Below are 21433 nucleotides of genomic sequence, written 5' to 3' on the forward strand. Positions count from 1 at the left end.
ATATTATGTAGCGCGAACTCGACAACATGGCATGAGCACAATTTACATTACATAAGAACACATTCATTTGTGGTAAGCACGGGGAGACAAAGCGATTTGCCTGGAATCACAGGATGTTGAGCTGATGCCGAGATTCGAACCTAGCTCCCCAGCTCTAAAGTTCGCAATTCTAGAACTTGTGGCGGTAGGTGTGTCTAAAAGTGTATGTCGGTGCTGGCCATCAATGAGAGAGACCTGTGCATTTTTCAAATGGGTGGTGAAAAAATATGAGTATGCTGCTGGAGATGTGGGCCGCCGTGCAACCAATGTACTTACCGGGGAGGGTAAACACCCATTATTCCGCAACTTTCTTTCCGCATACCATCACTCCGCATACTTTCATTACGAAAGTACCATGACTCCGCAATGCCATTATAACCCATGGCATTACATTTTATATGCTTTTACCACGCATACATTTACAACAAAAATCATTGTAAATGCCTGAATGGTAAAAGCATGTTTTTTTTAAATGTTTGGATAAGGTAAGTATGGGTATAGGGGTATATGTTTTGGGGTACTGAGGTATATCTTTTGGGGTGTTTGGGTATTTTAAGGTTTCAGATATAGTTTTGGGCTATGGGGTACAGGGGTAGTTTTAGGGTTTAGGGATAGGTATGGGTTTTGGGGTACGGGGGTATTTTTAGGGTTCAGGGCTAGGTTTGGGTTTTGGGGTATAGGGGTATTTTTAGGGATCGGGGGAAGGTTTGGGTTTTGGGGTACATGGGTATTTTAAGGGTTCAGGGCTAGGTTTGGGTTTTGGGGTACAGGGGTATTTTTTAGGGTTCAGGGCTAGGTTTGGGTTTTGGAGTACAGGGGTATTTTAGAGTTCAAGGGTAGGTTTGGGTTTTGGGGTACAGGGTTATTTTTAGGGTTCAGGGCTAGGTTTGGGTTTTGGGGTACAGGGGTATTTTTAGGGTTCAGGGGTAGGTTTGGGTTTTGGGGTGCAGGGGTATTTTAAGGGTTCAGGGCTAGGTTTGGGTTTTGGGGTACAGGGGTATTTTTAGGGTTCAGGGGTAGGTTTGGGTTTTGAGGTACAGGGGTATTTATAGGGTTCAGGGCTAAGTTTGGGTTTTGGGGTACAGGGGTATTTTTAGGGTTTAGGGATAGGTTTGGGTTTTGGGGTACAGGGTATATTTATAGGGTTAAGATGGGTTAGTGTTTAAGGGTGTTGGGGTATTTTAAGGAGTAAGGGTGGGTTATGATTATGGGGTAGAGGGGTATTTAAAGGGTGCAGGGTGGGATTAGCACACGATATGAGACATGGCTTGAAGGGCGGAATGTACCACACGCCCCCAGCGTTTGTCACGCCCACAGCACAATGCAGACACGCCCACAAAGGACTACTTTGCTGGCACGGTTCTTTTACCTTTTAAATGTATATGGTGGGCGTCTTCATAACCTATGTCCTTCTGCTGCAACTGCCCTTTCCAACGCTGCATTGGGTGTTGTGATTGGTGCTGTGGTTCCTGAGATTACCCGCCTCAAAGGTTTGGGCTCTATCTTTATTATATTAGTATGGATTTATTTATTTATTTATTTAAACTTATAAGGCGCACAGCTACCCGCAATAGGTTTCCCGGCGCCAAGGGACAGACTGAAGAAGAAAGAACTACCAGGCAAACTATCAATGAAACTACTAAAGAAGACTGCTCTGATTACTGCTAAAAAAAGCCAGGTTTTTAAACCCCTACGGAAGCGAAGAAGATCCGTCTTCAAATTTAGGGTCACGGGCAGGGCATTCCAAGATTTAGTGCCTAGATGAGAAAAAGAGCGGCCGCCCATCTTCACCAACCTAAATGTAGGGACAATGAAATCGCCATTTCCCGAAGATCTCAAACAACGACAGGGCTTATAAGCCTGAATGAGATTCTGTAGGTACCTCGGGCAGAGCCCTGTTTTATCTTGAAGATGTGGCACAAGGCTTTGAATTAAATTCTACTCGTTATTCTTAGCCAATGCAGATCGCGAAGGGCTTGAAGAGCAGATGTTCTCCGAGGAACATTACGTAGAAGCCGTGCGGCCGCATTTTGGACGACCTGAAGTTTATTCACTGTTGTTGAATCGGCACCAAGATAGAGGACATTGCCGTAGTCCAGGCGAGAGACTACCAATGCCTGGACCACTGTCCTCTGTGTAGAGGTGGTGAGCATCCACAAGATTTTTTGAAGCCATCTTAAGGTGGCAAAACAGATGGAAGCCACCCCAACAGCCTGTTGCCGCATCGTGAGCTTTTCATCAATGAGGAATCCGAGATTGCGAACCTGAGCAACGGGTTGAGGGGTCGGACCCATACTCTCAGGCCAATGTTGAGGACCCCATAGATCTTTACCCTTGCCCAGGATCACAACCTCGGTCTTATCCCCATTTAACTTGAGGAAATTACCCTGCATCCACTCCGCAACGTGGGTCAAACCCTGCTTAAGAGCCGAGATGTTATTACCTTCCGTATTAGAAAGGGAGAAAATGATTTGCGTATCATCGGCGTAAGAAAATAAAGTAAAACCGGCTTCCTCCACAATAGTGGCCAGGGGTCTAACATAGTTGTTAAATAATAGTGGACTGAGGATGGACCCCTGGGGAACGCCGTACGCTGATGAACGTATTTTAGAGGATGCTTTAGCTGAAAAAACTTGGAAAGCACGACCACTTAAAAAAGAGGTTATCCAAGCCAAAGCCAAATGGATTGATGAATTTGTTCAACAAAATTACAATAATTACATTTTAATAGGTTTAATATTTAAATAAGTTCTTCTGTTGGGAATATATCTACTAAAATGTATTATTTGTATTTTAAAAAAAATATTATTTAGTCTGAAAATCAGTTATAAAACATATTTATTTTATGATTTCTACTTTGGGAGCATTTTTTTAATGTTATGTTTCACAGTTTAGGACTATTAGTAAATATTAATAAAAACACAATATTCATTAATATTGATAAACACGTTAATTTAAATGTTACTGTTTAATTACAAATATATAGGTTTTTGGAGGGGGTTACTGTCATTTTTATTTTATTTTATAGATGAGAAATTATATATAGACTATTGATTGTGTACATAAACGTTTGCAGCACTTTGCATAAAATGTTTTAGATTGTAGTGGAAATAGTAAATGCCACCCCCTTAGTGTCCAACACCTTCCCCATATCAGTATAGATTAGATTGGGAATAGTAAATATCACCCTGTTAGTGTCCAACACCTTCCCCAAAATGGTTTATGTTGCAGTAGGAAAGTTAAATGTCACTCCTTTAGTGTCCAACACCTAATCCAAATTAGAACAGATCGGAGTGAGATTAGTCAATGTCACCTCTTTTGTGTCCCAAACCTTCCCCAAATTGGTATAAATTGGAGTCGGAATAGTAAATGTCACTTCTTTAGTGTCTCACATCTTCACCAAATTAGTTTTTATTTGGAGTGGAAATGGTAAATGTTACCCCCTTAGTGTCCAACATTTCCTAAAAATGGTTCAGTTGGAGTGTGATTAGTTAATTTATCATTTTGTGTGAAATACTTTTTTATCTGTATTTCTGTGAGGTAGGAGTAGTTTGTGTTATTTAATAAGTATTGTTGGTGTTTAGAAAGATAATTTAAAAAATAGTAAATTATATATTTGTACTAAATTCCATAAATGACAAGACATTTAACACATTTTTCAATTTTTATTATTTTTTCACAGTTAATGTGATGTATATTTTTACATTTTTAAACATATATATTTCTAGTTAACAATAGAAATTTATATATAGATAAATAAAGCAATTATTAAAACATTTTTATTATCAAAGACACTATTTACATTTCCAGGTTTCTTCTAATGTTTAATATATTTTTTTATATTTCTTAAATTGGTCTATGTCCCCCCAGAAAGAAATGCCTTGCCCAGGAATCTGGCTCCATTTGGTGACTGGGAACTGCGGACACCTATGCTGACGCGGTGAGGTGTGTTTGGCGTACTCATTGTTATACATCGGTCCCTTTCAACCCGGAGTTTGTACCTTTTTTTAACCTAATTTTCATGCTGTTTGCTAAATCCACGTATGGGACTGACTTTTGCAGTTGGATATTTACTGGTGAACCTCTGCAATAAAACTTTAATCGTCATGTGGCATTATGGGAGCGGTAGTCCCTTCGGGTTTCAAGCTCGCGCTTGGAGACTGGCATAGAAGTCATTAGTTCACACTCAGTGTACATGATGACCCCGTGGTGTGACTACTATTATCCTGTCAAGATGCCCTTCAGTGATTGTTGTGGAATTGTGGCACTCACTACGTGACTTGAATTAACACTGTGTTTGTGCAGAGGTCATAGGTTGCAAGCTGGAGGATTTGCAATGAGCCTCAGCAGACATTCCGGATCAGAGGCTGTTTTACATTTTGATAATTTTGTGACTTGCAGCAGCAAAATATTTTAATGATTTAATATATCTTGTTGTATTAATTCAAGTGACATGATATGAAATAGTTGATGTTGCCTTTATAATTATATAATCTTTCCTTGAGTGCGTGTGTTATACAATTTATGTATGCAATCGTTTTTTACCTATGCTTGCTGTGGCAATGGTATATTATGCAGATGTATATATGCATTGTGGAAATTATAAACAGAATTACCTTTACCTGTAACTTTGCTGACACGCAGATGCAGAGAGCATTCATAAGCCGCATGGGTTATATATGGTTTTCACGTATTCAACAGAATGTCTTCTCTGCCTTGGAATACATTTCAAGGGGGAAGGGCTATATATAATGTGATGTGTAATGGCACCAACCAGAATGACAAAGGCTTCTAGCAAGCCTCTCTCTCTCTCTCTCGCTATTTATATGATATATATATATATATGTATCATTTAATTTATACTTTACAATTTAAAAAAATGTTACAACATATTTTACATGTTTTATATGTTTAGTATTTTTTATATTTTTAATTAATTTATTTAGAAAAAAATTAATTTATTTTTTCCGTTAACTTCTAAGGGAGATAGTGTCTTTTTGTAGTTTCATTTAGCGGGCATTTCTTTTACAGTGACCTTCTATTTTGTAGTCTATTTGTATCATTTTATGTCTATTTTCCTTCATCCAGGTCACAGTAAGGTCCTACTGTGAGTCGGACAGGTAAGTCCTTTTGAAGTGTTTATTTAGGGTTTTGAGGGTGGGGGGATGCAGAGGGGAAGTCGAGAGGTTAGCTTTAGCATTGTTTGTGGGGGTTTTGTATATTTAGGGGCCTATTACGATGTCATAAACTAGACCGAAAAACCTCCACACATTGGGGACTCATTGCGATATCGGGCAGAAACCATTTGGCTGACACCGACTTGGAATTGGGACCGACCTGTGGTCAGCTGTTCCGACCGCCAGATTATGATGCGACCGAACACTGTTCGGTCAGAGTCCCACTTTTCTCTATGGGAGCTTGTGTTGCTCCCCACAACTGGACGTAGCACAGGCTCCTACGGGGAAATGGGGTGTGTGTGGAAAACCCTGCGCCCTGTTGCAGATACCCCAGGGTGCCTGTCACACAGTGCAGGGTTTTACAGGGTGATCCCTTAGGTACCCTCTCGAACATCCTTGGAGACCTTTACCTGCATTTTGACAATCCGTCGGACCGGTCTGCAACCGACCTAGCCCAAGACCTTGCGGCATAACAACTGTACAAAAAGGTCCCGCAAGCAACACACACCAAAGGGCACCTCCTTGATCCCATTTTCTCAAATCTAGATGAATTAAAAGGGAAAGCCCCTGCCCCCCTCTCATGGTCAGACCATTTTTTAGTCCCTTTTTTTGGTCCCCACCAATGACGGGCCCACATACTCTGTCGACACGTACTAGGATATACTCTGTCAACACGTACTAGGACACGCCCCTGGCCTAAACTCCCCATAGAAGACTGGACTCGTGAACTAGATAATACCATACCTAACAAAGACGCCGACCCAGTCGTAGCCTATACAAATTTTTCACCTGGATTGAGAACTCACTTAACATGGTGTTACCTAAAAAACGTATACAGAAGAAAGTTGGACCTAATAAGTCCGCATGGTTTTCCCCCAAGCTCCTGAAACAACAATGTAAAAAATTAGAGCAAACGTTAAGGAAAGACTTTTCACCTGATAAGAAATTAGAGTATAGAGCGGCCATCGCAACATATAAAGCAGAAATAAAAATAGCCCAGGCCTCATATTACGAGGAAAAGATTTTATTATCAGACAATTCCTCCAGAGAAACGTTCCTCATCACCAAAAAATGACTTAGACTCCCTGACCCCCCAGTGGCACCAGACTTGTCCGGACGGCGCTTTAATGAACTTGCAGAATTTTTCTCCATCAAAGTTCAAAACATCCTGAGTCATCTCCCCCAAACAGACATGGATTCTATACCCAAACCCATTGACTCTGAACGAGAATGATTTCCTCCTAGAAACATATGCCCCGCTTACTCCAATCCATTTTATCCTTTGTCAAGAGTGGGTCTCCACTTGATCCGGCACAACCCAACATTCTAAAACTGGCAGCACCCACAGTCACTCCTCCCATCACCAACTTGATCAATGCCTCATTAGCATACGGAATAGTCCCCCCTGACTGGAAAAAAGCAATGATGAAAGCATTGCTAAAATAGCCTCACTTGGAACCGGCCGAATTGGGTAACTACCGCCCCATTTCGCTCCTCCCCGGAATCAGCAAAATGGTGGAAAAATATGTCAACCACATACTCTCGACGTTCCTTGAGTCCCATAAACGGCTCCATCCCTCAAAAACAGGCTTCCGCCCCTGCCAAGGCACCGAAACGGCCTTGTTAGTGGTGGTGGAAGAATTGAGAAAGATTCTCAATTCTGGAGGATCCTCTGCTGTAATCCTCCTCGACTTAAGCGCAGCCTTTGACACAGTGAACCACCGTATTTTGGTTCACCGTCTCAAGAATGTGGGAATGACAGGCACGGCCCTATCATGGCCTCAATCTTTCCTGGAAGAAATATACTTCCAGTTATTCGAAGGTGACACCCTATCTAAACCCCTCCCGCTGCAGTGTGGAGTTCCTCAGGGCTTGTCCCTGAGGCCCACTCTTTTTAATGTATATATGGCCCCTGTGGCGGATATTGTATCCCCCTTTGGAATCCATATAGTCACATATGCTGATGACACTCAGCTGGTCGTAGTGCTGAACCAGGCTGAACAGTCACCCACTGACCTCCATTCCTGCCTTAACCCCTTGCAAGCGGCCGCGATTCTGCGCCTGTGCGGCAAAATTGCAAGTGGGCGGGTTTCTGACGGCCCCCAGCCGTCATCAGCACACGAGCGCCGTAGTGCATGATGGCTGGGGGCGTCATCAGCATGCAAGGGGTTAAGGAAGTTGCTAATTGGATGAGCTCATCCCATCTGAAGCTCAATGGTGATAAAACAGAGCTGATGCTGCTCGGCAACTAGTCAAGTTTTAAATCTAGCACCATGTGGCCAGCCTGTATGGGCCCGGCTCCAGTCCCAAAAACAGAGATAAAGAGCTTGGGCATCTGGTTAGACCAAGGTCTTACCTTCAAAGGCCAAAGCCAGGACGACTGCTGCTGCGTGCTACGGCCTACTTAGAATGATCCGGAAAGTACTCCCCTTGCTTCCTTGTCAAGCTAAAAAGCTGCTGATCTAAGCCTTAATCTTGTCCAGGATAGATTATGGCAATGCCCTCCATGTAGGTGCCCCCAATTCAGTAATTGCAAAACTGCAGATTGTTCAAAATTCGGCAGGCAGACTGCTTACAGGCATCAAAAATCACTGTTCAGCAAAACCCACCCTAGGCTCCCTCCACTGGCTCCCGGTGCAGAAGAGAATCCATTTCAAAGCTCTCTGCGTTGCTCACAAGTCCTTGGAGGGAAATGGGCCACCCATCATCAAGGGCCCGGTCAGACCTTACATGGCCACCAGAACACTCTGCTCTGACGAGCTCCACCTAGCAGAAGTTCCCAGAATAAAGAGGGTCAGACCTGGCGGCCATCTTTTCTCATACAATGCGGCCAAGCTCTGTAATTCCCTAGTGCTCTCTCTTCAGAGGGAATCTAACCACCTTGCATTTCGTAAACAGCTGAAGACCTGGCTCTTTCCTTAAGGGTCTCCCCCCTCTGGCCTTTGCTCCAGTGCGGGGATGCCTCCGGGAAGCCATGCGCTATATAAAAATCTCTTTCATTTAATTTTAACTGTAGGCTCGGGCTAAGCGGCCCCTGGCTGGGGCCCTCAAAGTCACTTTCAGACAGCCTTTTTGTGTCGGAGAGGTCGACGCGGTAAGGCTGTTGGAAATCAACATTGTAATCGGGCGGTTGGAATGTAAACGGACCGAGTCAATCGGAATGGCTCCAATGCGGTCCGACTGTCGGGAAGATGCTTTCCGCCCGACAACGTATTCGGCCCCCATGCTGCGGTCGCATTCCGACCTCCACACATGGTGCAGTCGCATTCCGACATTCCCCTATGGGAACATGTGTAATGGCTATAAACAGCCGTAGTACATGTTCCCATAAGGAAAGGTGAGGTGTTGTTAATCCCTGCACCACATGACAGGCACTCCAAGGTGCCTGCTACGGGGTGCAAGGATTAACAGGGGGCCACCAACCGGACGGAATGGAAAGGGGGCCATGCTAGGGCCCCCCAAACACGGTTTCCAACAGGGTTTCCATGTTGGAAAGGCCGGCATGGAAACCTTGCCGGAAACCGTGCATCTTAATCCGGACGGTGTAAACAGCCATACATTTGGATTACGGGCCGATTCCGACTGGCTTACAGGCTCCTTGAGCCCATCAGAAGACAGACAGAATGACCAGCCGGTTTCAATTCCGACTGGCTGAATCAAAATCAGCCGGTTGGAATTGAAACCGATGCTGTCAGTCGTAAGGCCTCCGACCTGAGGTCGGAGGCCTTAAGACCGATATCGTAATAGGCCCCTTCGTTTCAGTAATTGTACTGTTTTTCAGTAGTGTGTAGGTTTGGGTTTTCATACACTGTTTTAGTAATGTATTATTATGTTATGCTATATAGTGTTATGTTACTCGCTTTTTGATGATTAGGTGTAATGAATATGTACTTTTATAAATGTAATGTTTTTTTGTGGGTGGGTTTTCTGTTTTACTTTGCAGGTTTTTGTCTACGAAAGTGTCCCAAGGGCTTTGGGATTAACCTTTTATTTTCAAGGAAATTCCTTCTGGTTTATAATAATCCAATATTTTTAACTTTGATTTCCTTTTTTCGGGGTTCTAGGAGCATTTCTGTTTTTTAAACACTGTTTGGGGATTTTTATACTTTATAAAAACATTGTATTGCTTTGATGGATCTCTATTGAATTGGTTTTATTATTGCATTTTTTGAATTGGACATTTTGGATCATATTTGTCCTGTTTTTGGTGGATTAAACTTTTTGACTACGTGGTTACAGAGGATGATTTGCAGTTACAGAACAGTAAGTCATATTTCTTTTATTTATTTTGGGAGGGAAAAGTTATATTTTTTTATTTGTGTAACTATTATGTGGTTGTTATTTCAAAATATGTATTTTATGAGTTGTAATTATTTTTTGCAATAGATTGAGTTTGTTCTTTGAGCTTTTTGGTTGGTGAGGTTTAGAATTTCAATATAATATATATCTTATTTTATTATTTTAGTCTTAATTAAGATTGGGGTTTTATTTAATGTGTTGACTGGCATATTAGAATATGATGTTTATTACTTACATAAAAAATATTTGTCATGTTGGTTAAGATTATGTTATAGTTTTATGTGAGTTTTGTAGGTTAGCATGGTCTTTATAATAAGCTGTGGGCTATTATTTCAAAGTTATCTACTCCTTTCTTGTTTATGAATAATGTGACTTTACATTGTAGCATGTCATACATTCTTTTGGTTTGTTTGTTCAGTTTAGGTGCAATTTGTATTAGAGAATGCTCCAATCCTATTTGTTGTTAGCGTTGCTATTTTTGTAATGCTTATGTACATTTATAGAGTCTAGTTTGGGTTGTGCCTAGTGTGGATATGAAGGCATTGTGCCATCTTTCCATTGTGTTCTTTGTTTTGACTTCCACTGCCAAGGTGCTGTCACATATGTTCTACCATGCTATTTGGACGGCACAGTCTGCAAACCCAAGTATCTTAAAAATAATCTATTAGGGGGCTTATTTTGTTTTAATTTTGTTGGTAGAAAGGGTTTTCTTTTAACAAACTGTAGTGGTTAGCTACCTCTGTGACAGGGAAATAGACTAGTGCTATCATTATTTTTATTTCAAAGGCAAATTGACTGTTGGAAGCATTTTAAACAGGGTCAATGAAAGTTGCTCCGCAAGACTCTCTTTGATCTTGGTTTGATGTGTATGTCCAGCCACACAAGAGGGGTAGCATTTTTACTGGGACAAATGGGGGAATGCTGGATAGTAAGAATTTTGTAGATTCCTGCTGAGTCCAGAAGTTTATGTCACCGAAATGCAAGCAAAAATTGCAATTTTAGACAGAGTTTGAGGTTTGCAGGTCATTGTGGGTAAAAAAACTTTATGGGATTCACACGCGGTGCATCCCCCTTGACTCCCCTGGGTGTCTAGTTTTCAGAAATGTCTAGGTTTAGTATGTTTCCTTGGGTGATCTACCATCCCCGGCCAAAAAAACTTTGCTATCTCCATTGCCAAATCAGATCATTTTTGTGACAGGAAATGTTGATGGCATCACAATGTATTTTAAGGCCTTTCCTGTTGCGGCCACCAGGCCTAATCATACAAGTGAGGTACCATTTTTATTGGGAGATTTGGGGAATGGTAAGTGGTAGGACATTTTTCTCTGCAGATTCCAGAACTTTCCATCATAGAAATGTAAAACTTTAAGCTTTGCAAAGCATTTTGGGTAGGAAAACTAGGTAGGAGTGATACAAGCCACCTAACCCTCGATTACACTAGGGGGCGATTACAATGTCTGGCGGGTGGTCCCACACACTGCAATGATCGTAATGAGCCCCATATTCAGCCAGTCGGAATTGAAACCGACAATGGGGTTCGGAAAGCCTCAGACCAAAGCTCGGCTCCCACCTCCCAGAAACAACATCCAGAACTGGCTGTGATGAACGTCCCCCAGTGGATCACAGAATGTACTTACACAATCACCCCAGCCAAATCCAAAGGACCTGCCATCAGAGCCAACTGGTTCACTGAGGAGCTAAATTCAACCAAATGCAACCAGCAACTAGAAAGGAATTGGCACACAAGCAAAGAGACAGGAGACTTTACCACCTTCAAGACAGCACTCAACCAGTACCACTGCCTCCTGAAAGAAGCAAGGAATGCCTTAGCAAACCACACAGAAGCCAGCTCAAACCACAGCAAGGAGCTCTTCCACACCGTGAAGGAGTTCTTCAACTCCGCAGGCACCAAGAACGACATCACCCCCTCCCAAGAACTGTGTGACACCCTGGCAGACTTCTTCCATGACAAGATCTCAGTCATCTATGAAAACTTGAAACCCCAAGCCACACTCTAAACTCCGTGCACTGAGGAGCACTTTTGGATCCCTGTCCCAGCCATGCCCTCAACCTCAGGAGTAAAATGATTTGCAATGAGTTCAAGAACGTCCTGAACACCTCCATCTCCTTCCTGAAGCCTGGAAACATGCTGAATTGAGGACCCACTGAAGAAACCATCCTCCCACTCAACAGATCTGAAGAACTACCGCCTCATCTCCCTGCTCCCCATTCCAATGATGGTTCTCAAGAAGGCAATCAACCAGAAAGTCACTGAACACATGGAACACAACAACCTTATGGACCCCTCTCAATCCAGACTCCGACCCAACTTGAGCATCAAGACAGTCCTGATTGCAACCACTGACGATATCAGAGCCCTCCTGGACCTCAATTTAAACGGCCGACTCATCCTCCTGGATCTATCAGCTGCCTTTGACACTGTCTCAAGTCACATCTTGATGAACAGACTCAACCACATTGGAATCCAGGGAGATACTCTCATACCTCACTGGAAGAACCCAGAGAATCCATCTCCCAACGTTCACCACAAAACCCAAGAAGATCATCTGTTGCCTCCCCCAAGGATCATCCCTCAGCCCTACCCTCTTCAACACAAACATGACCCTGCTGGCCAACACAGTCAGACTGCACAGACTCATCATCTCTCATGCCGACAACACACAGCTCGTCCTCTCGCTGTCAGAAGACCCCTTCACCATCAGAGACAACTTCCACAGATGTATGGTGAACGTCGCTGACTGCATGTAAGACAACTGTCTCAAGCACTGAAAAGTTGGAAGCCCTTGTTCTTGGGAACAGCACCTCGCCATGGAATGACGCATGGTGGCCGCCTGAACTTTGCCCATCCCCTGCCCCAACAAACTACCCCCGCAGCCTCAAAATCATCTTGGACAGCAAGCTATCTATGAAGAAACAGGTAAGCGCAGTCTCATCAGCATGCTTCCATACCCTACGAATGCTCCGCAAGATCTTCAGGTTGCTCCCAGTCAACAACAGAAGGACTGTCACACAGGCCCTTGTCACCCACTAGCTGGACTATGGAAACACACTCCACATAGGAATCACTGCATGTCTTATGAAGAGAGTACAGACAATACAAACTCAGCAGCAAGACTCATCCCCGACCTTCCCCACACAAACCCACATCACACCCCACTTCAAGAAGCTACTCTGGTTCCTGATCCAGTAGAAATGCAGGTTAAAGATGTTTTTCCACGCATACAAAGCCCTGCACAACGAAGGACAAGCATACATCAATAAATGCATGACCTTCCACCAATCGACCAGACACCTACAATCCCCCTCCCTGTTCCTCGCAGACACTCCCCAGATTTGCTGAGGCAACAGTGGAAGATGCTCCATCTCACACCTGGCGGCCAAAGCTTGGAATTACCTTCCCCTGCACCTCAGGACCACCTCATCGTTCTGGCAATTCATGACAGGACTCAAGACCTGGCTGTTTGAATGAACAGATCACCAAGAAACTGCTAGCAACTCCAGTGCCTTGAGACCCTCATGGGTGATTTGCTGCACTTAGCAAATCCTTGACTGATTGATTGATTTATGTATGTGTGGCTCTCCAGGCCTGCAAGTAGCTGTATGAGTGTGTGTGAATGGTTTATGAGTCTCTGATTGGGTGTGTGAGTGGCTATATAGGTGTCTGAGTAGGTGTGTGAGTGATTGTCTGCGTCTGAGTGGATGTGTAAGTGGCTATATGGGTGTGTGAGTAGCTGTAGTATGGGTGTGAGTGGTTGTGTGGGTGTGTAGGTGGCTGTGTGTGTGTGTATGAGTGACTGTGTGGGTCTGTGAGTAGGTGTGGGAGTGATTCTCTGGATCTCTGAGCAGATGTATCAGTGAGTGTATGGGTGTGTGAGTGGCTGTATGTGCTGTGTGACTGAGTGTGTGAGTACTTGTATGAGTGTGAAATGGGTGTGTGAGTGGTTTTCTGGGTCTCTAAGTGGAAGTATCAGTGACTTTATGGGTGTATGAGAGGGTGTGTGAGTGGCTGTATGGATGTGTGAGTGTTTCTATGGATGTGACTGGGTGTCTAATTAGTTTTCTGGGTCTCTGAGTGGGTGGGCAAGTGGGTATAAGTGTTTGGTGGGTGGGTGTATATGTGGTTTGACTGTATGGTCTTAGTGGATGTGTGAGTGGTTCTTTTGGTCTCTGAGTGGACGTGTGAGCGAGCGTATGGGAGTGTGAGTGGGTGTATTAATGTATAAGTCTATACTATCTCTAAACTCAAAGCTTACATCCCCAACCGAGACCTGCGGTCCTCCTCTAAACTCCTCCCGTGCGTTCCTCAGTTCAGAAGGGAAAAACACGGTGGCATGAGCTTTTCTTTTTTGGCCCCTTCCTTTTGGAACACTCTTCCTCTCGGCATTAGGACAATTGCTTCCTATATGGACTTCTGCAGGGCCTTGAAGACTCAGCTCTTTATACAAGCATTCGCAGAATAGGCAGCACCCCCTTTCTCCCCCGGTACTTCCGCCCTCAGCGCCAAGAAACCGTGTGGTCTATGAGCGCTTTATAAAACTTTTAACTTTAACTTTAAATTTAACTTTCAGTGGGTGTGAGTGGTTGTGTGGGTGTTTGACAAAGTGTGTGAAAGGGTGTATGTATTGCTTTAATTGGGGTCTGCATCAACAGATCAGCTGCAAATTCCAATGGGGGCTCTGCTGAGTTTCACAGTGGATCCGCGGATTCTCGTGCATGCAAAAAACCCAATTTTTTTTAACAAGTTCTTCCCTATGAGGGGTCTCTCACAGACCTACTCCAGCAGTCCCATGATGCCTGGAAACCTCTGTACTATCCTCTTATATGCTATTTCAACTTTATTTCGCCCACCCCCGGAACGTGTCCCGATTCACTAAATGGCAGCCGCAAGCCAGCTAATCACAGCATTGCTGTTGGAGTGGATAAGCTTCTCCAGTTATAAATACATCTTTTTCATTAATAGGTCCAAAACTACTGAACAGATTTACACCAAATTACAAAAAACACTCTGGACCAAGATCTAGCTTTCTGCCAAATGTACTGTAATTCCATTCAGTAGTTTGGGTTGTAGTCGTGTCTAAAATCTCTATCGGAAATTGCATGGGGAAAACACATTTTGTAACCCCCTTTTCTCAGCCCCAGCTTGATGAATCACCCTGAACCTTTCCAAACAGCAGCTGAAGTGACTGGCAAACTAGTCTTGCATATTTCGAGAAGATTAATCAAACGGCGCAAAAGTTATTAGCAAAACAAAAAATGCTTTTCCTATGGGCCTGAGTAAGATAGCGGGAGGACCCACGTCTGCCCTCCACCCTATTGGAAAGGGGGAACGTCAGACAGGCTGTCGGCGGTCTTGACATAGGCATTGCAATGCGACCACCACTACGGTCGTCGTAATGCCTATTTTTTATATTGCGGTGGGTGCTGCTGGCTGCAACACCCACCGCAAGACAAAAAGGGATCACTTTACATATCTCTCCACTACGTGGCAGGCACCATGCGGTGCCTGCGACATGGTGCAGGGACATGTATGGGGCACCTGTGGTCCTGTGTCTGGGGGCCAATGGGTAAGAAGGGCCCCAACCAACCCCTAAAGTGCCTTTCCGACTGCTTGTTCATGTCAGATTAACCGCCATGAACAGGCAGGTGGAAAGGAACATCGCAATTCCTACAGAGGTGCCTGATAGGCACCGCCACCTTTGTAGGGACTGCGAGCCTTTCCACTGTATCGGTTGGCTCCAGAAGCCCATCGGATTCATGTTGGTCAGTCTTTACCACCGTCACACGTCCGCCTGCCATCATAATATGGAGGGAGGGAAAGTTGGTTTCGATGGTGTGGAGACCGACAGCCTGTCAGTGGCGGTCTCACTGCCATCGTAATCAGGCCCTAGGTCTTAGTTATAACTACCTACTTGCGACCCCCAGTTGGTTATGTATATATTATATTTAAATATATATATATATATATATATATATATATATATATATATATATATATATCCTGAGTACGACTTTTGTTGGGCTGCAGCAGCGCAGCGATTGAAAGATATATATATATATACACTGAAAAAAACAACAAAGGTTACAGGGATGTTATAGTTTCAACAAAAAAAAAAGGTTAAAGGAATGTTATAGTTAGGCTCAGGTTTCACTCATACAAACTAGCTGAGCTAAATATAACGCGCACCTCACACCATCACTGATTGCCATACTAGACCACATTACGCAGTTCCATGTTATGTTACATATATTACTACAAGTAAATAGAAGGAGTGGATAAAAATTGACTGATGTCCTTTCTTGGCTTTCAGTTGGACAGTATTGAGAGGCTCACTGCTGTAGAAGCAGTAGCCTCTCCTTTCTCTGCTGTGGATGATGTTGCAAGACTGTAGGATCTGAACTTTGCCAACTGTATTCCCGGAACAGAGAAAAAGAGTAAACATATTGTTGATGCAGAGTTTGCTGTCAGAAAGGAAAGAGTAAGCAGACTACATTTACTGTCCCAAGTGTCAACCCTAGTCAGACATGTCTTTGCTAACTTGCTTCACTTTGTATCACACAAAGGGGAATCTCTGGAAAACAGACTAAATTGGAGCAGTCAGATAAATAGTTTGCATGGTAGCTGTGTATTGATGCATACCTTTCATGGGCTGTTACTTAATTAGCTAAGTAGCCTTTCATATTGTTTGAATTAATTTGGAAAAGCTTTCCTTTAGTTCCCCACTAAGAAGTACCATGATCCATGACCTAAGGATCAACTCAAATTTTTTCTACCTAAATTAAATTTCCACTACAGTGTATTTACTGACTCCGGTAAGTAGAAAGAAATTGTTCTTGTTTACAGCCTGCTTACCACTTCATCCTCCAGTCAAATTATTGCAGATTTACTGTCTGCTATATTACAAGTGCAAGCGTCACCTTGCCCTACTTTGCGTCGGGTAGGCGTTACATGGGTGGAACATGGGAGTTCCCATGCGTCTACCCATATATTATGATGCAAACCTGGATTTACCAAGACTTGGAAACCTGGGTTTACACCAAAGTGGTGCTCCTACCCAAGAGAGGCATAACAAGAAGAAATATCTTTAATTCACCTCGTTACTTCCTCTTTTCATGTGTGCTGCATTATGTAGGTAACATACAAAGAGGAATCTGTCTCTAAGGATTGATTTTGTGTAGGAAGGTGTTCCTTCTAGCACAAACAAAATATTGCCTGTATTGCAAGCACCCTTGAACTATGGTGCACGGGGGCTTGCATTGGCGCTAGGCAGCTCTCTCCCTTTCAAGCAACGTGATGGAGCCAGTTCTCTTTCAGTGCTGCATTGCGTACAAATGTTTTTGTGTGCCCCTTGGTCTTTCAGGAAGCGCTCTTCAGGGATCTTAAGATAGTCTTCCCTGCATGTTTACACCAGTTTTAACATGTAGATATGCTTACACTGTATGAGTAATGGGACATAGGTGAATCCTGTGACTCCTTCAACTCAATACTTTACACACAGGAAGGTTTTGGATGTTGTGCAGCGAGTGTGCTAAAGGCCCATGTGCATAAGCAGACTGCCATGTGCAGGTGTTAGTAAAGATGCACCATGGCATTAGTCAGGACTCTGATTGAGACAGAGACATGAACAGGTATTCAAAATATAGCCTAGGCTTGTTTTCATCTGGATCTCATGAAGAAAGAAGGCAGATAGTCACGATATGAGTGCCATGAAGAAGTAAGCATCAACCACCAGTGGCGACTATAGAGCTTTTGGCTGCTGGTATGTGACACTGTTGGGTGGCAGTATGTGTGTAGTGGTTCACTGTAGGTTTATTTGTAAATAACTAGGCTGACTGGGTGAGTGGGAGTATGATTGGTGTACTTTGAGCCTATTTCTTCCTTGTACATGCGCTGCAGAATGCTGTTTCCTCAGACTATCCATTTTACGAGTCACTCAATAATTCCATTTTGGAAATTGGGACACTGGTTGAAGGGAGTGAAACCCTACTCAAGCAGCAACCACAATCTCTGTCAGGGTGAAACACAAAGAAACCCCAAATTAACCTGTGCTTCTCCACCTGGTAGCTTGGCATAAAAGCAATTAGGCTTAATTTAGAGGCATTGTGTAAGAATTTATGTAGCACTTTAAACAGTAATATTGCGAGGAGAAAACAACACAAGAAAAATAGATGGGAAATGAATAAATTATTTGAGACCAAAATGACAAATATTCAATCAGTAGAACCGGAGATATGCAATTTTAAATATTTAAGTGAAAATAGTGCCAAAAGGTACATAGCGCCAACTGTGGCTATTTAGTCACGCCAGACCGGGGCAAAGTCAAAAGTTCAGGGTGACTGCTATGGAACATGGGCCAGTTACAGGGACCCAGTTAGGCCCATTGAACAAGAGTACCTTAAATCCTGGTTGGGGTGCGATGTGGAGTACTGCGCTGAGGATGCGTTGCGCACCAGGTTTCTAGGAACTGCATGGCTGCGATGTGAGGTCCTGCTTTGGCATTGAGGGTGCTGTTGACAAGGGGCTTGGGATGAGAATTCCTGCATCGAAGATATGTCGCACACCAGCTAATTCTGAGAAAGCTGCTGGGCCTGCGATAGCCAGCCTGAAATGTGCATTTTGCAGCTCCATCCAATCCTGGTGCTTCGCTCATGCTGGTTAACAGCATGAGAGCTGTTGGTTAAGGGAGCTCCACTGCAGACTGCAGTTTCACCGAGTAGGACATGTGGCAGTGGTTAAGTACCATTTATTAATATTTTATTTATCTAAAATGTTAGTGTAGTTTTATTTTGTGTGGAGGGAGGGGGTTGCTTCATTATGGGCTTTTGGCATGAGGGAGTGTTTTATTATGGGCTTTTTGAGGGGGGGCTGTCTTATTATGGGCTTTTAGAGGGAGGGGGTGTTGTATTTAGTTTATTTGGAAGCGGTGGGCACTTTGCTCGCCCCCACCTCTGTCAAAGGTTGCCAGCTACCCCGGCTTACTATGTATACCAGAGTGTATGTAAATGTAGTCCGTCGGGGGGCAGAGCTTGCTCGCGACCAAGATGGACGCTTGAGCCCTGAGCTCCTGATCACGTTACTATATCCGTCAGTTATCCTGCATCATTTCACCTCTAGGAAGCCACAAGCTTCCGATAATCGCATCAGAAGTTTCAAGCACCCGGCGGAGCAGCTTTCCAATGTAATCCGCCTCCATTTGCGGGAGAAATAGCTGGGTATAGTCTCCCGACACTGGGGCGCGAATAACCGGGCTGGAGTGAGCTGGGGGGACGGAGCTCTACCCTACGGCGCTGGGCTGACTGGTGGGCCCCCAGTCGACTGTGGCACGGACCTTCAGTGGGGATACGAGCGCAGTGACCCGCTAGTGCAGTGCCTACACGCTGCAGGAAAGTAGGGCTGTGGCGGCTGTGTGGATTGGAGGGACACGCAGTGGGCAGCAAGCCTGACTCGAAGAGCGGCCTCGTTCCGGGGTCGCGAGGTGGAAGATTGGACTGCTGTTTCTGGCCACAGGGTCAGAAGGAGGGGCGAGGCGTACGGGGAGCCTGGTACTGCCGTGAGTGATTGAGCGCTCTGCCGGAGAAAGCGCCTGCAGCGCCTAGTGAGGAGGTGTCGATGGCGGCCACTGCGGGAGGTTGTGCGCGAGTGGCGCAGTGCATGCAGGAAAGCCTGGAAGAAGGGCCGAATCTGTGGCGGAGTATACACGCGATGGAGCAAGGCAATGAGAGACGGTGAGGAGGAGGCTAAGGGGTTGTCCCTCCGGGTGGTGCAGTGCGGAACGCAGGAGGAAGCAACATAGAAGGTGGGCACGGACACTGAGACGCGATGGGAAGGGGAGACAAGATGCAGGCAAAGCTGTCCTTTGAGCAGAAACACTCTAAATCCCACAACGCTGCCACCTCAGAGCAGCCGCAACAGGAGGAAGATCTGGGCACTGACATACGCAGCATGCTCCTCTCCATAGAGAAAAGCCTGCAGTGGGGAATAGCCTCATTGGGCACGAGATGGACGCCCTCACCTACAGGATGGATTGAATGGCGGAGCGCATGGACAAACATGCGGAGAGGCTGGACATGTCAGAAAGAAGAATAACGGAGGTGGAAGAGGCACAAACATCTTTAGACTCTGACCACAGACAACTGAGGAAAGCTTTACAGGGACTGACAGAGGACCTGGAGGCCCGTTCCCGGAGGTGCAACCTGTGGATTACCGGTCTTCCCGAGACAAGCCCCACATGAAATATGGAGATTTTTGTTGAGAAGCACACTTTGCTGGGGGATGGGGTATTCACTGCGATGTTTGTGGTGGAGAGAGCGCATCGCTCTTTGGGCCCAAAGCCACGACATGGGGTCCCTCCGCGCCCAATAATCGCGAAGCTCCCCAACTACCGTGACAGAGACACATTTTTACTGATCCCAAAGCCATACAGCAGGCGCTGAAAGGGTGGGCTAAGGATCAGCTCAAGAGCCCAGAGTGGAACTCACAGGAGGGGGCGGTGCACCCTTCATTGGAAGAACAGGACTGAAGCTGAAGAAGCCCACTGGTAGCGGAGGGGGAACGGGGGTGGGGGGTAAAGTGGGGGAGGGGAGCGATGCTGCATGTGGTGGGAGGACTATGCTAAAGGACTATGTGCTAGTGTGCATGAGAGTGCGAACTAATTGGGTCAGATGCGGCGGTCACAGCAGATGGGCTGCGGGATGGTTACCGATTTAATTGAGTGAGATAGCCGATTCCGGATGCAGGGTTGCTATTAGTATTGGAGCGGGTGAGAAAAGTGGCACGTGAGAAGCTTGAGATCGCCACGACCGTTGGCGGGAGGGCACGCGCACTGTATTTTACAAAAACAAAAAAAGAAAACAATGGTACTGGTGGAAAGCTGCAAAGAGATGCAGGAAGGCGGGGGCAAGACAGGGCAGTTGAGGATGTGCTTATATTTTTTGTCAGTAGCGATTCGAGCGACCTCTGCCCACATGCGCTATCGCTGAAGTAACTCTCAGCGGAGGGGATAACCCATTGAGAATACTGTTGGGTACGGGTGGGAGTATACAGGGGCTCTACGTGACCATGTTGGCGGAGGTCGGCTGTGGGTGGGGGGCGGGAGGTTCTGGGGGTGGGGTATTTTTGGAATTTTGTGTGGGTATAAGGTTTTAGGTTTGTCTTGCAACGCACACCACATTATCACGATGACAGCAGGACACTTTACTAGGCCAAACCTTACTAATGGCGATGGAGACTGAGAGGTAGGAACTGCAGACAACAGATTCACTGAGGGCGGTGACTTGGAATGTTAGGGGGCTCAATGACTTCCGTAAAGTACGTAAGGTGCTTAGCTACCTGACCAGACACCACATTGATAAAGCACTTCAGCAGGAGACGCACCTTCTGCAAACGAGTAATATACTGCGGAGTAGGGGATTACTAGGGAACATCTACACAGCACGATAATCAACTCACGCCAGGGGTGTGTTTACCTGGATAAACCCCAAGTTTGACTTCTCGATTGAGTTACTAGACTCAGATCCCAATGAGCGTTATGTTATTTCGAGATGTAGGGGCAGGGGATGTGACCTGATTGTGGTAAATGTGTATAGCCCCAACTATGACTGCCCTGAGTTTTTCACACAGTTAGCCACTGTGACACGACGATACCAGAATGTGAAATTCTTATGGGGAGGGGACTTTAACTAGGTGAGAGACCCAACTTTGGACAGGTCGGCAGGCCCAATTAGGAGGCCGGTAGCTGCTGCTATGGAGCTCGAAAGAGTGATGACATGTTTGGACCTCGATGATGTGTGGAGAGCGCGAAACCGGGGCCCCGGGGGTTACACACACTACTCCGCCTACCATAATATTCACATGGGGATAGACTATTGGCTGCACTCGACGGACTTGGTAGGGCAGGTCC

Source organism: Lissotriton helveticus, chromosome 5_1 (assembly GCF_964261635.1).
Source record: "Lissotriton helveticus chromosome 5_1, aLisHel1.1, whole genome shotgun sequence".
Classification (NCBI taxonomy): Eukaryota; Metazoa; Chordata; class Amphibia; order Caudata; family Salamandridae; genus Lissotriton; species Lissotriton helveticus.